At 40.5% G+C, this 12,424-nt stretch overlaps 1 pseudogene; it reads left to right on the top strand.

Annotated features, from left to right (window-relative positions):
- Positions 1-3,938: 3,938 nt before the first annotated feature.
- Positions 3,939-7,504, top strand: LOC148920697 (uncharacterized; annotated as a pseudogene).
- Positions 7,505-12,424: the final 4,920 nt, after the last annotated feature.

Raw genomic sequence — 12,424 nt, 5'->3', positions numbered from 1 at the left:
CCTTATAACAAAAATAAATAAATTTTTTTTCGGATACAACCCATAAACCAACAATAAACAACTACGACTTATGACCCCTTTTTCTAGTAGTGATTAGAGTCCACGTGTGCAAAATTTGGAAACCAAAAGTTATTGGATTTGATGATCAATTCGGTGATTTGTAATGCATATTGGTTGATGAAATGGTGAGAAAATCATGATGTTATATTATTTCGATTTGGTTATGATAGCTTCACTAGGAGATAATTCAATCCAACTCAAATAGAATATTGGTTGACTTTGAATCAAAATTCAATCCAGTTTTAGCAAATGCATTAATTGGTTAGTCATATTCAATAAATGATGTGTGAATGCGAAAATTCTACCATGTGCGTGGTGTATCTATGCACCCAAATTATCAACCATTGGATGAGTAAGTGGAGATATGTGTTAAATCCACACCATTGAATGTTGGTAACCGGTTAAAATGGTTGCTATAGGTAAAAGTGAACAAAAGAAAAATTAAACAAAAAAAGAAAAATTAAACAAGAACATAAGAATATAACGATACAAAGGGAGAAGGGCAAAGAAGATCTTAAATTGCTGAGGCAATCTCATCGACTCTCTCTTTCATCTTTCTCTCTCTTCCCCTACATGTGAATCGCTTGATTCTCGGAATGGAATTGAAAAGATTTTAAATCTGGGTGTTTACATTTTGCGTGGTTCATAAAAAATTGCAAAAGAGTTGCTGAAACGTATTGAAGTGGCCATTGCAAAGGTAAAAGTAGTAGCTTTATAGTAGTTTATCCTTGTCCACACTTGAGTTCCCAAAGACCAACAATATAACATTTTACTATATTGATCAGCTCAAATATGGGACCTATCTTGAAGATATTTGGAAAGAGGAAGACAATATTTGAGGTATTTCTATGGGTAATTTTCCTTCTATAAAATCAAGTAATTATGTTATGAAAAGAAAACCAGAAAAACTCAGCAGAAATTAATGTAGCCCAGGAAGCAACTGAGTAGAAGTTAATGGGTTTTCGTTTTGCTGAAAAGAAGACCGTTGTAATTTGAGTTTTTTTCACAGACAAGAAACACAATATGATCAATGTCAATATCTTTATCTTCTTTCATGTTGGGCATATTGTTGATGTTGGAAAGTTTGTGACTCATTCGAAAAACATTAGGTATAATTTCTTAATTGTAATGATATAATGAAATCTTACATTAAGGTCATCTTCAACTCATGCAATTACCAAATCGTAAGGGGGTTTTTGCAATTTGTGTTCATACTTGGCATGCAATTGGGAAGCCTTTTTATTTTCAGAATGCAATTACCAACTTATTAGTCTATTATTACAATTACTTGCAATGCAAATGTCATGATATTTGTAGCATTGCATTTTGGTAATGGAAATGCAAGAGGTACTTCAGAATGTCATTTTGAATCCAATTATCAATTACTTAGTCCGATTTTGCAATTCATGTATCCATATTGCCATGTTATTGGTGGCCTCTTAAATTTTGAGAACATATGTGATTTGTCAATGCAATTAACAAACAGTTACTTCTAATTGCATTATAGTCTTGCAATTGACAAACATAACAGTCTCTTTGCATTCTTGTCGTGCAATTGCCATTATATGTGCGCAATTATGAAATGTAGAATCACTCATTAATGACTAATCCTTCATAATTTAATTGTATGTTTATATTTCTACTAAATGCAATTGATGTGTATCCATTTATTTTCATATTAATTATACCATGAAATACATATTGCCTATTTTCAGGAAACGGATACAGAAGCAAGAAAAAAGAATGGAATTCAGGGACCAAAACTCCGTACCTAACAGCGAAGGTTATTTTGCAGAGGCTGAGTCACTTGAAGAAATCGAAAATGTCCCATCTTTACAGTTTTTAGACTATAGAACAGAAGAAATTACTGAAATAAGCGGACACTTTGAGTATGATGGGTTAAACTTCCAAAATATGAGCATTGCTGATTTAGTGGGGAGAGAGTTTGCAAAGTTTGAGGAAGCAGAAAGATTTTACTGGAACTATGCTCTTGCAATTGGTTTTAGCATAAGAAGAAGTCGTTTGAGACGTAGCGAGGGTGGGGTTGTGATGGAAAGACAATGGGTATGCTCAAAAGAAGGGAGTAGATCAAAGAAATGGACGAATAGAGATGATATGATTCGTGCACCAAGGAAAGAGACTAGAGAGAATTGTCACGCTGCATTTGTTGTGAAGTATTGTTTGAAACGGGATGCTTATATTGTGACTAAATTTGTAAAGGAGCACAACCACCGACTTGCTAACTCACGTGAAGTGCCTTTTCTTCGTTCCCACCGGTGTGTTACGGAATCGATATAGCACAATCTATTTTTATGAGAAAAGTCTCTATTAAAACTAGTCGGACATACGACTATATGGTTGACCAAGTGGGTGGACACATGAAAGTGGGATTCACTAGTAAGGATTTATATAACAAGATGGATTTTGAGCGTCGACAAGTGGTATTGGATGGTGATGCACAAGCAGCAATAAGCTACATAAATGCCAAAGTAATAGCAGACCTGTAATTTTTTTGCATGTTTAGTGTAGATGAGGAGAATAGATTGGCAAATTTGTTTTAGAGAGACTCTCAATCTCTACACAATTATCCTTACTTTGGGGATGTGTTGATATTTAATAGCACGTACAAGATCAACGTATATGACAAGCCTTTAGTTATGTTTGTTGGTGTAAACAATCATAATGCAACTACAGTTTTTGGTTGTGCATTTCTTGTTGATGAGACTGCAGATACATATCATTAGGTACTCATAACTTTTTTGACTTTTGTGAAGGACAAGAAGCCTGTATCTATTGTCACGGACGGGGATGAGGCAATGCGCGTAGTGATTGATGAAGTTTTTCCCGATGCACATCATCGTTTATGTTCATGGCACATCATAAGGAATGTGAACTCCAATGTGAATAACCCAGAAATTGTAAGGGAGTTTAGCTATTGTGTGCATGGTGGTTTGACACCAGTGGCATTCGAACAACATTGGCAGCATATGATAGATACATTTGATCTAAAAGGCGATTGGATTGAGATGATGTACCGTAAACGGAAACGATGGGCTGAAGTGCATTGCTCTGGGTATTTTTTTGGTGGGAATACCACCACACAATGTGTTGAGGGTATGCATAAGAACTTGAATGATGGAATTGGTAGATGCATGAAGTTAGTGGAGTGTATTCCAATCCTTATTGAAGTTGAGAATTGAGAATGTGAAGGATGACTTTGATTCGAACAATTCACACCCACTCATTCTTACGCACTTCCGATCACTAGAGGAACATGCAGCTTCCATTTTCACTCACGAAATTTACAAGTTGATAAGAAATGAGATAAACAAGGAGGTAAAATTAATTCTTGTGCAACCCGTAACAAATAATGAAGATCCTCGTGTTTACAAATTTTCCAAATTTAGAACACATGATGAGAAATGGACTGTAGTGTACTACCAGAAAGAGCAACATCTTCAGTGTTCATGCAAATTATTTTAATCTAGTGGAATTCCGTGTTGTCATATGTTTGGAGTTATGAAATGTGATTATATGGAGCAAATATTTCCGACCTTAATAATGAACAGATGGACAAATGATGCAAGACGTGGGAGTGAATTTGTAGTAAAGTCGGATAATGTTCCCAATGAAACTGTTCAAATAGCTAGGTTTGGGTCATTAAACGCTAATTTTAACAAGCTTTGTTTTTATGGGTTGCAAACAGAAGTCGCTTACAAGAGGCTAAAGGCTGAATTTGGGAGATTAAGTACTTTGGTTGAGACATGGAAGGAGCAACATGAACAAACTAGTCTTAATCTAGGATGCCATAATAATGTTGTAAGAGACCCCATAGTTGTTAAGACAAAGGGGAAGTAAACAACGATAAGCAAAGACAAATGGCCCTACAATGCCGAGAGTGTAAGGTTACTGGTCACAACAAAACAAACTGTCCAAATAGCATTGTTGGTGATAGAGGTAAGCAGAAAAGTGGTTATACAAGTGACGAGAGCAACATTTTTTATAATTTTGGACCACAAGATGATATAACTGTTGGGAACAGAACATTTTATTCCTCCTTGAGCGCTGGTCATGGGACTAAGACGTTCTCTTCTTTTACAACCCCTAACTCGGGCTTCTCATATGGCGAAGTCTCTAGTGGCTCCACTCGTTACACCTCTGATGGTTTCACATTTGAGACACCCGAGTCTAGTGTATTGGAATTACAATTTGACACTCAAGGCTCACCACCTAGAGATCGTAATAGATTTTGGGTTCCATTCACCCCAATAAAATGACATGGATTGTAGTACTTCCACTATATATATGGTTATGTTTTATGTACGAAATATTCATTATAACCATATTGTTCATGTATTTCCCCAACTTTTGGCATGACACATATCAATTATGTTATTTTGTATCTATGTTAATGTTATATGTATGAGTTTTGATACATTAATGTTTATATTTTTTTTAATGATATTTTGTTATGATTTTGCATGATTAGAATGGTCAGATGCAATAAATTTCATTGTTTTTAATCTTTAGGTTAGGCGCTTAATTGCAAAGATACATGGAAAATGAGAAAAATGAAATGGCAGAGTTCTTTGGCAATTGCCAAACAGTGGATATAATTTTGCAACATGAAATGGAAATTACACATTGTCTGTTTGTTGCTTTCATTGTCCAATTTAGAATGTTTTCACCATCAAACTTTCATAATTGAGTTAGTTAAATATAATCATTCTTAGTGTTTGTTAAAGTACAAATTTGACATAGTGAACAACCAATCTTCATGAGCAAGATCCTTTACTTGCACCCTATACTATTTTTCAATTTGTGCACTATTGTTCATAATGTGCACTTGCACGTTTAACTTCGAGTAGTTTGAATCTATTAATGAGGTTCAAAAAAATATTTTCACATAAAATTCTTTAAATATCAATTTGCATTGTTTATATAGATTTACTATGGTAGTCAATCTATGGTAGGTCATAAAGTTATTACAATGTGGCTTTAAATTTGATATAAAAAATAAATAAATAAAACTAAAGCTCATGACTACCTTAAGGTGTGCAAAGTTTATTGGGCCAAATTAACTTTATTCGAAGGTTCATAGCCAACTTCGCAAGAAAAGTTGAGCCCTTATCATCTTTGCTAAAATTCAAAGATGAAGAGAAATTTCGATGGGAAGAGACTCACCAAAGGGCATTCGACGCAATTAAAGAATATTTGGCCAAGCCTCCGGTGCTCATTCCACTAAAGCGGGGCCGACCCTTGAAATTATATATTTCGGCCGCGGAAAATTCCATCAAAGTCTTCTAGCCCAAGACAATGATGAGAAGAAAGAGCAAGCGGTATACTACCTCAGCCAAATTCTAACGGCCACCGAGAGGAAATACTCTCCAATGGAGAAACTTTGCTTGGCCTTATATTTTACCGCGACCAAGTTAAGGCATTACATGTTGCCCTCCGTGGTGCACATAATAGCCAAGACTGATTTGATAAAATACATGCTTACTCGCCCAATCATTAGAGGGCGGATAGGAAAATGTACAATGGCATTGGTGGAATTCACTTTCCGATATGTGCCCCAGCAGGCTGTTAAAGGGCAAGCTTTGGCCGATTTCTTGGCGACCCACCCTTGTGTTGAAATGGAGAATATGGATTTCCTCGAGATGGGCACATTGAGTTTATTTCCATGGAGCCTTTATTTTGACAGGTCTCGAACATCTAACGTGGGCGGGGCATGTGTCATCATTGAATTGCCCAAAGGATTCCGAACTCATTATTCATTTCAATTAGACTTTGATTGTACCAACAATCAGGCCGAATATGAAACCCTGATCATAGGGTTGGAAATTTTGAAAGAGCTTGGGGCAAAGAGTGTGGCGGTTATGGGAGGTTCAATGTTGGTCTTAAAACAATTGTCTGGCGACTACAAGGTGACTAGCCAAGCTTTGCTCGGATATCATGCCTTGGCCAGCCAATTGATGGAAGATTTTGACGATGTGAGACTCGCCCACCTACCAAGAGAACATAACACTCAGGCCAACGCCATGGCCCAATTAGCATCCGAAGTGGAAATCTCCGATGGGCTCTCTGAGGAGCTTTTTAAAGTTGAGAAGCGATCTCTCCCCTCTGTCTTTGAAAGAGGGACTCTAGCGGAAGTTATGGTGTTAACCATAGCACCGGAGGATTGAAGGCACAACATCGTGCAATATTTGAAAGATCCAAACGAGTCACACAATCAACAAGTTCGGCACAGGGCCCAATATTATGTGATAAGAGATGAAGTGTTGTTTCGCATAGGTTCCGATGACTTGCTCATGAAATGTTTGGGCAAAAAGGAACAACTCATAGTAATGACCGAGGTCCACGAAGGGATATGTGGTGCCCATCAAGTTGGCATCAAGATGAGGTAGCTTTTAAGGAGGCACGGTTATTATTAGCCGACTATCCTCAAAGACTGCATTGAATATGCCAAGGGTTGCAAAGATTGCCAAAAACATGGGCCGATCCAACATGTCCCGGCCGGACCAATGAACCCCATTGTCAAAGTTTGGCCTTTCAAAGATTGGGCAATGGATGTGATTGGCCAAATCTATCCAAAGTCATCCAAGGGCCATAAGTACATATTAGTGGCCACCGATTTTTTCACAAAGTGGGTGGAGGCCATCCCACTCAAGCAAGTTACCCAAGTCGAGGTGACAGAATTCATTGAGAAGAATATCATCCATCGATTTGGCTTGCCAAAATCCATCAATACCGACCAAGGAACGGCTTTCATGGGCAAGGCTGTTTAAGCCGCATCGAGGAATTGGGGAATTAGGATGGTTCAATCCACCCCTTACAATCCCCAATCAAATGGCCAAGCGAAAGCTAGTAATAAGGTGATAAAAGGGATTTTGGACAAAATGATTGATAAAACCCCAAGGAATGACACTCTCTTCTTTCCAACTCTCTATGGGCGTATAGAACCTTGAAGAGGTCTGCCACGCGAACAACGCCATTCGCCCTCACCTGCTACCATGATGCCGTCTTACCACTCGGGATTTCGGTTAAGTCCCTAAGGGTAGTTCGCGATGCCGAATGAAGTACGGACGAATATGAGCAAGCCATGGCACAAGAGTTAGACGACCTCGACGAGGTTAGATTGGGCGCTTTAGATAGATTGAAGGCCCAAAAAGAGGTTATGGCTTGAGCATACTACAAGAGAACCAAGGCCAAGAGTTTTGGAGTCGGAGATTTAGTATGGAAGACCATTCTTCCGGTATGATCAAAGGATCCAAAATTTGGCAAGTGGTCTCCAACTTGGGAAGACCCATTTCTCGTCCACCAAGTTTTGGGGAAGAGGGCTTACAAGTTAAGTGACCAAAATGGTCGGGTCCATGACTCTTCGATCAATGGTCGATTCTTGAAAAAATATTACCCAACGGTCTGGGAAATGGCGGAAAGATAGTCCGCCACAAAGAAATATTTCGTAATGAAGCAATGATTTTTATTGGAAGAATGGGCATCATAAAATTATCTCTTCCAAAAAAATATCATATATATATATATATATATATATATAGGTCGGCAAAAGTCTACTACAAAATAGGGCCAAGTAATGGCCTAAGTATCCACCAAAGGTTTAGAAACTAAGTTAGTTCTGCTACATATGGTGACCAAATAAAAGGAAACTAGCTAAGTACAAAATGGGCCAACCAATGGCCAAATATGAACCTAAGCATTAGGGAAAAGGGTGCGGAGGGAAGTTCTAAAGCTCTCCATCGCGGTATCTCCGGTAGACAAGGTAGACTGAATCATCAACTTCCTCTCTCGATACTCTCCCACCGTTGCTGCATCCTGTCGAAGTTGAGCCTTAAGAGGCCTATTGTTTCGGATAATCTTGGAGACTTTGGTAACAATGCCAGCCTTCCTCTCTTGAAGCCGCCTCACTTGCTCATCAATATCCGCAGCCTCCTGTTGCATATGGCGGGCAATCTCGATCTTTTTTCTCATGATGGCACTACATGAGTAATCCGCTACTCCAAGTCTTGGCCCATCCTTTGCTCCTCCAGAAAAGGACTGCCTGGGGGGGGCACACTTCTCCACTTGACCAAAGAGATAAGTGATCATAGCCACCGAGCGTGGATCGGGGAAAAAGCCAGAACTCGCTAAAGTCTCGATGGCGGCCTTAAGCTTGTTTCTCTCATTTTTGTCCTCCAAGGACATGAGATCTCCATCTCTATATGACCGAAGTATGGCCTCAGCCCGGGAATCTAGTAGGGCCCCGGTCGTGGTGGAAGAAGTGGCAAGGCAAGTGGAAGCCTCTGCCGAGGATATAGATTCATCCCACTGATCTAGGAAGTCAAAAATATCACTAGAAGGCTGCAAGAAAAATAATGGGCATTATATTCTTTCAAGTAAGGAAAATAAATTACATATATGCATATGAATATATTTCTTGGTTTGTACCTGATTAGGGGATGGTAGAGGGGCCTCTTCGTGAGGAACCATGGCCAAGCTCATTCCATCCTCCGCCAACGTCTCGGAGAGAACAAATGATGAAGACTTTCAAATCTAGCAAAAGGGTATAGGGATTACAATAATGGCCCATTTATTTGAAATAAGCAAGAAAGTTCGGGGCATACCTCAAGTTGGAGTTCGGACGAAATAGCGTCGACCACCAAGGTAGGAGCTCCCGAGGTCAACATAAGGACGGGCTCAGGTGGTGCACTTCCGTCGGTGGGAATAGTGGAAGGCACACCACTGGTGACGATCGCATGGTCGACCGTAATGGCGGTAGACTCCGCCACATCTGCCTAAAAAAGAAGAATGCGTGCTCTCTAACAAACATAAAGCTTTGAAAAACATTAAGGGAGAGTAAGGTCACCTGAAAAGTTGGGCCACTTCGAGGCACCTCGAAAGGGCAAGTCGAAGGAAGGTCCGAGCTTATGGCAAAAATGGGCTGAAATTCGGCCTCAATGGCTGTGATGTCGACCGAAGAAAGTTCGGGGCCAAAAATGGCCCGCTAACATGTTCAAACATTAAAAATAAGGAATTGGGGGCAAGTGTAAAAGAAATTTTAAAAGTATGAAATTTCAATGAACCTGAGAGTTCGGAAAGTGTAGGAAGTCTTCCTCGGTCAACTCGGCCACGTGCTCATGGGCGTGATCATCGGGCATGGGAATAATCTCGTGTGACCCCGTGGAAACATCCTCCAGGTGCCCTATGATATTGATCTGGGCTGACTGAGTTCAAAAATACAGTAAGCATAAAAGAAGTAGAAGAAAATTCAAACGGCTACATTTTTGGGCATAAGGGTGAGTTTTTGCCCTTCAAGATTAATAAATGAAAGTATGTAAAGACATAAGCTTATCGGAGTAGCGGATGAAGTGGTGGCCGATTGCACGGCCCCAATCGAATGAGAAGAAGAGGGAGGCTTTACCGGCCTTGGGGAACCTGCAGCAAATTCGGTTTTAGTTTACTTAAAATAATAATAAATAGTAATAAAAAATAAAAATAAAAAGGGTGCACAGCCGAACCTTGAGGTGAAAGGTTCCGCGGAATGTTTGTGAGGGCATAATATTTCCGGCGGGGCTATCTCCTAAAAAGTTGGAGTTTTAAGCTTTTAGATGTGCCCATCAAGAATTCAAAAAGCTAGAAGTGCAAATATTTAAAAGGGCAAAAATAATCATGGAGGATAGCTTACCTTGGATGGGGGCATTAGGCCTTTTCTCGCCCCGCCCAGAATTTGCATCGGCAGATTTGGCCGAGCTTTCTCTCTCAATAATGTCGGCGAGAGGATTTTCCTTCTCAGCTTTGTCAGCTGTGAGATTTGAAGGGTTAGAAGAAAAAGATAGCCAAAATTAAAATAGGAAAAAATATAAGTATTTTACCTTTTGCTTGGGCCCTTTTCTTCTCTCTCTTGCTGAAAGACCAATGAGCATGGGCAATGCCTGAAGACCCTATCGTCAATCTTTGAACATGGTTGAGGAAACCAACCGGCTGACATCTCTTTCCACTAGTGGATAAAAATGTTAGAGTCACCAAACTGAGGATCTCTAATCGGAATACTGAAGGATTTCACCAAGTCTTGGTTGAAATTCGTCAAGGTGGTGACTTCTTTTGCATCTTTAAATTCCACCCGCTAAGAGGAAAGCAGGTTGACGGAATCCATGGGTGGTATTGGGATGCTCTGTATAAAACCAAGCTGGTAGCCGACGGGATAATAAAGCTCACCACCACAATGATAGCTGCTACCTTTGTTCACCAATAGGCCGTATGGAAGATCTCAGCTGATGAGGATACTTTCCCACATATTATGTCTCTCCTCTTTTGTCTTCGTCGTAGGATATGAGGAAAGATCCAGGCTAGATAATCCGGGAAACGGTGATCTAGGCAAATGGAGAGATGCTCCCTAGTCTTCTCCTGGCACTCATAGAAAAATCGGAAGCAATCCTCAACGTAATGCTTCTAGCGTGGGGCGTTGAGTAAGGGCGGATCCAGAAGTGCTTTGTCGTTTGGGCAAACGATGGTGGGACTTAATTCTGGAAAATATAGCTGGAGCCACAATTGAAAAATCCATTTAGGGCCAGAAACATGATAATCCATGGGTTTAGTGATTACCTAGCGGAGCCCTCTATAAAGATAGGCAAGAAAGATTGGGCCCATGGCCACTTGATGACCATCTGCAAGTGCCTCCGCCAAGGCTTGAAATTCCTTAGTAATCCCGCTGGATTTTGGGCATGCCAAGAACTTGCACAACCACATCACAAGAAAAGCGACATGCTTTATATAGGATATGCCATTGATGGAAGAAGGGTCGGTGGGATCTCCGCCATGGCCAAGATACGTCTTCTTCCAAATCCCGGAGGTCTTGTTTGACTTGTGAAAATCTAAGCCCACCTTGGCTTCCAAAAGGTTGGCGGCCGAGAATTCATCTCCACGAGGGCGAAGGCCAGCTATATCGGCCAAGTCTAGCAAGTTGGGCGTCATCATCCCAAAATGGAGCCTCATGCAATTGGTGGAGGAAGATCAAAAGCATAGGGCCGCAATGATGAGAGATCGGTCTCAAGGAAATGGGCTTCCCGCACATAGGAGCAATGTATCATAAATTCTTATTTTCTTCCAATGGCCGTTCAATTTTGGTTCCAATGCCTTAAACCAATGATACCAATCAAACTTGCCATCCACCGAGCTTGAGTGGACGGCGGCGGATGATGCTTTCTTTGATGGGGCCTCTTTAGTTGCGGTGGGATTCGTTTTTAGGGGGGTTCCCATCGGTCAACCTTTGAATGACTTCGAGCTCTCCCAAACGATTGCCCATGTGAAGTATGAAAAATAAGTTGGGCCACTTCTCCGCTGCGTCACCCACACCTTGGCCACCTCCTCTGGATACGCGGAGAAAAATGGCCCAAGAATATATTGGGTGGAGTTGAGAAAGGCATTGAGAAAGTAGGCAAATATTTGCTTGCCCAAGTCTTTGTCCATGGCCACTTTCATATCTTCAAAAAAATTGGGCACTATCACTTGGAATAGATTCCATCCTACAAACATGAAGTAAAATCGAATCAAACAAAAATATAGTGAAGCAAACAAGATTCGAATCAAGAACAAGAAGAACATCATGGCACTATTCACATATTCAAAGTTTCAATTCTAAACTTTTGAAGGCTATAGATGCCTTGACGTCGATTCGGGTGGATTTGGTGTGTGAAATGATGAATGTGGAGGATATGGATTTTGGAAAACCTTCTAAAAGCCTGTGGCTATGGTGGAAGTGTTTATGTGGAAATGAAAGAGAACACTTGGATATCTGTAATATCTAGGGCTTTTAACGGATAGGAAGTTCAAAAGTCCTTCCAATTTAATTGGTGTCTTCCTAAATTCCTACCCGATTCAAAATTTAATAACGTGCAAGGCAAGGAAAAAAGCAAAATCTCAAACTTCAAAAATTGAAAGGTTTTGGGTTTGGATTTGCTTACCTCTACACCAATTCCGAGCTAAACAACACGGGGGGCAATGTTTGCGGGTGATAAGAATTCACTCGGGCACTATTCGACAACATGGGCCGTTGGGCTCTTGAAATTACTGCCGAGCTTCGAGAATTGGTTGCGGCCGGGCCTGGAGATCTGGAGGTCTTGCGAAGGTACGGCCGAGATTTGGAGTGCTTAGGTAGCTGGGCTACACGCTGGTGCGATCGGATTTTTGGAGTTAAGCGGTCGGCCAGATTTGTTAGGACATAGCGGCCGGGTGAGATGGAGAGAATGGTTGGGTTATGCTTGAATGCGATCGGAGGTGTTCAAATAAGATGTAACCGATTCTCAAGATGTGGCGGCCGAGTGTGTTAAGTGATTGTGGTTGTTGTGTGTTAATTGGATATAAGTGCGGC

This window comes from Prunus mume, linkage group LG1 (genome assembly GCF_029339155.1).
Source record: "Prunus mume cultivar Tortuosa linkage group LG1, ASM2933915v1, whole genome shotgun sequence".
Lineage (NCBI taxonomy): Eukaryota > Viridiplantae > Streptophyta > Magnoliopsida > Rosales > Rosaceae > Prunus > Prunus mume.
This window is presented reverse-complemented; position numbering and strand designations above follow the sequence as displayed.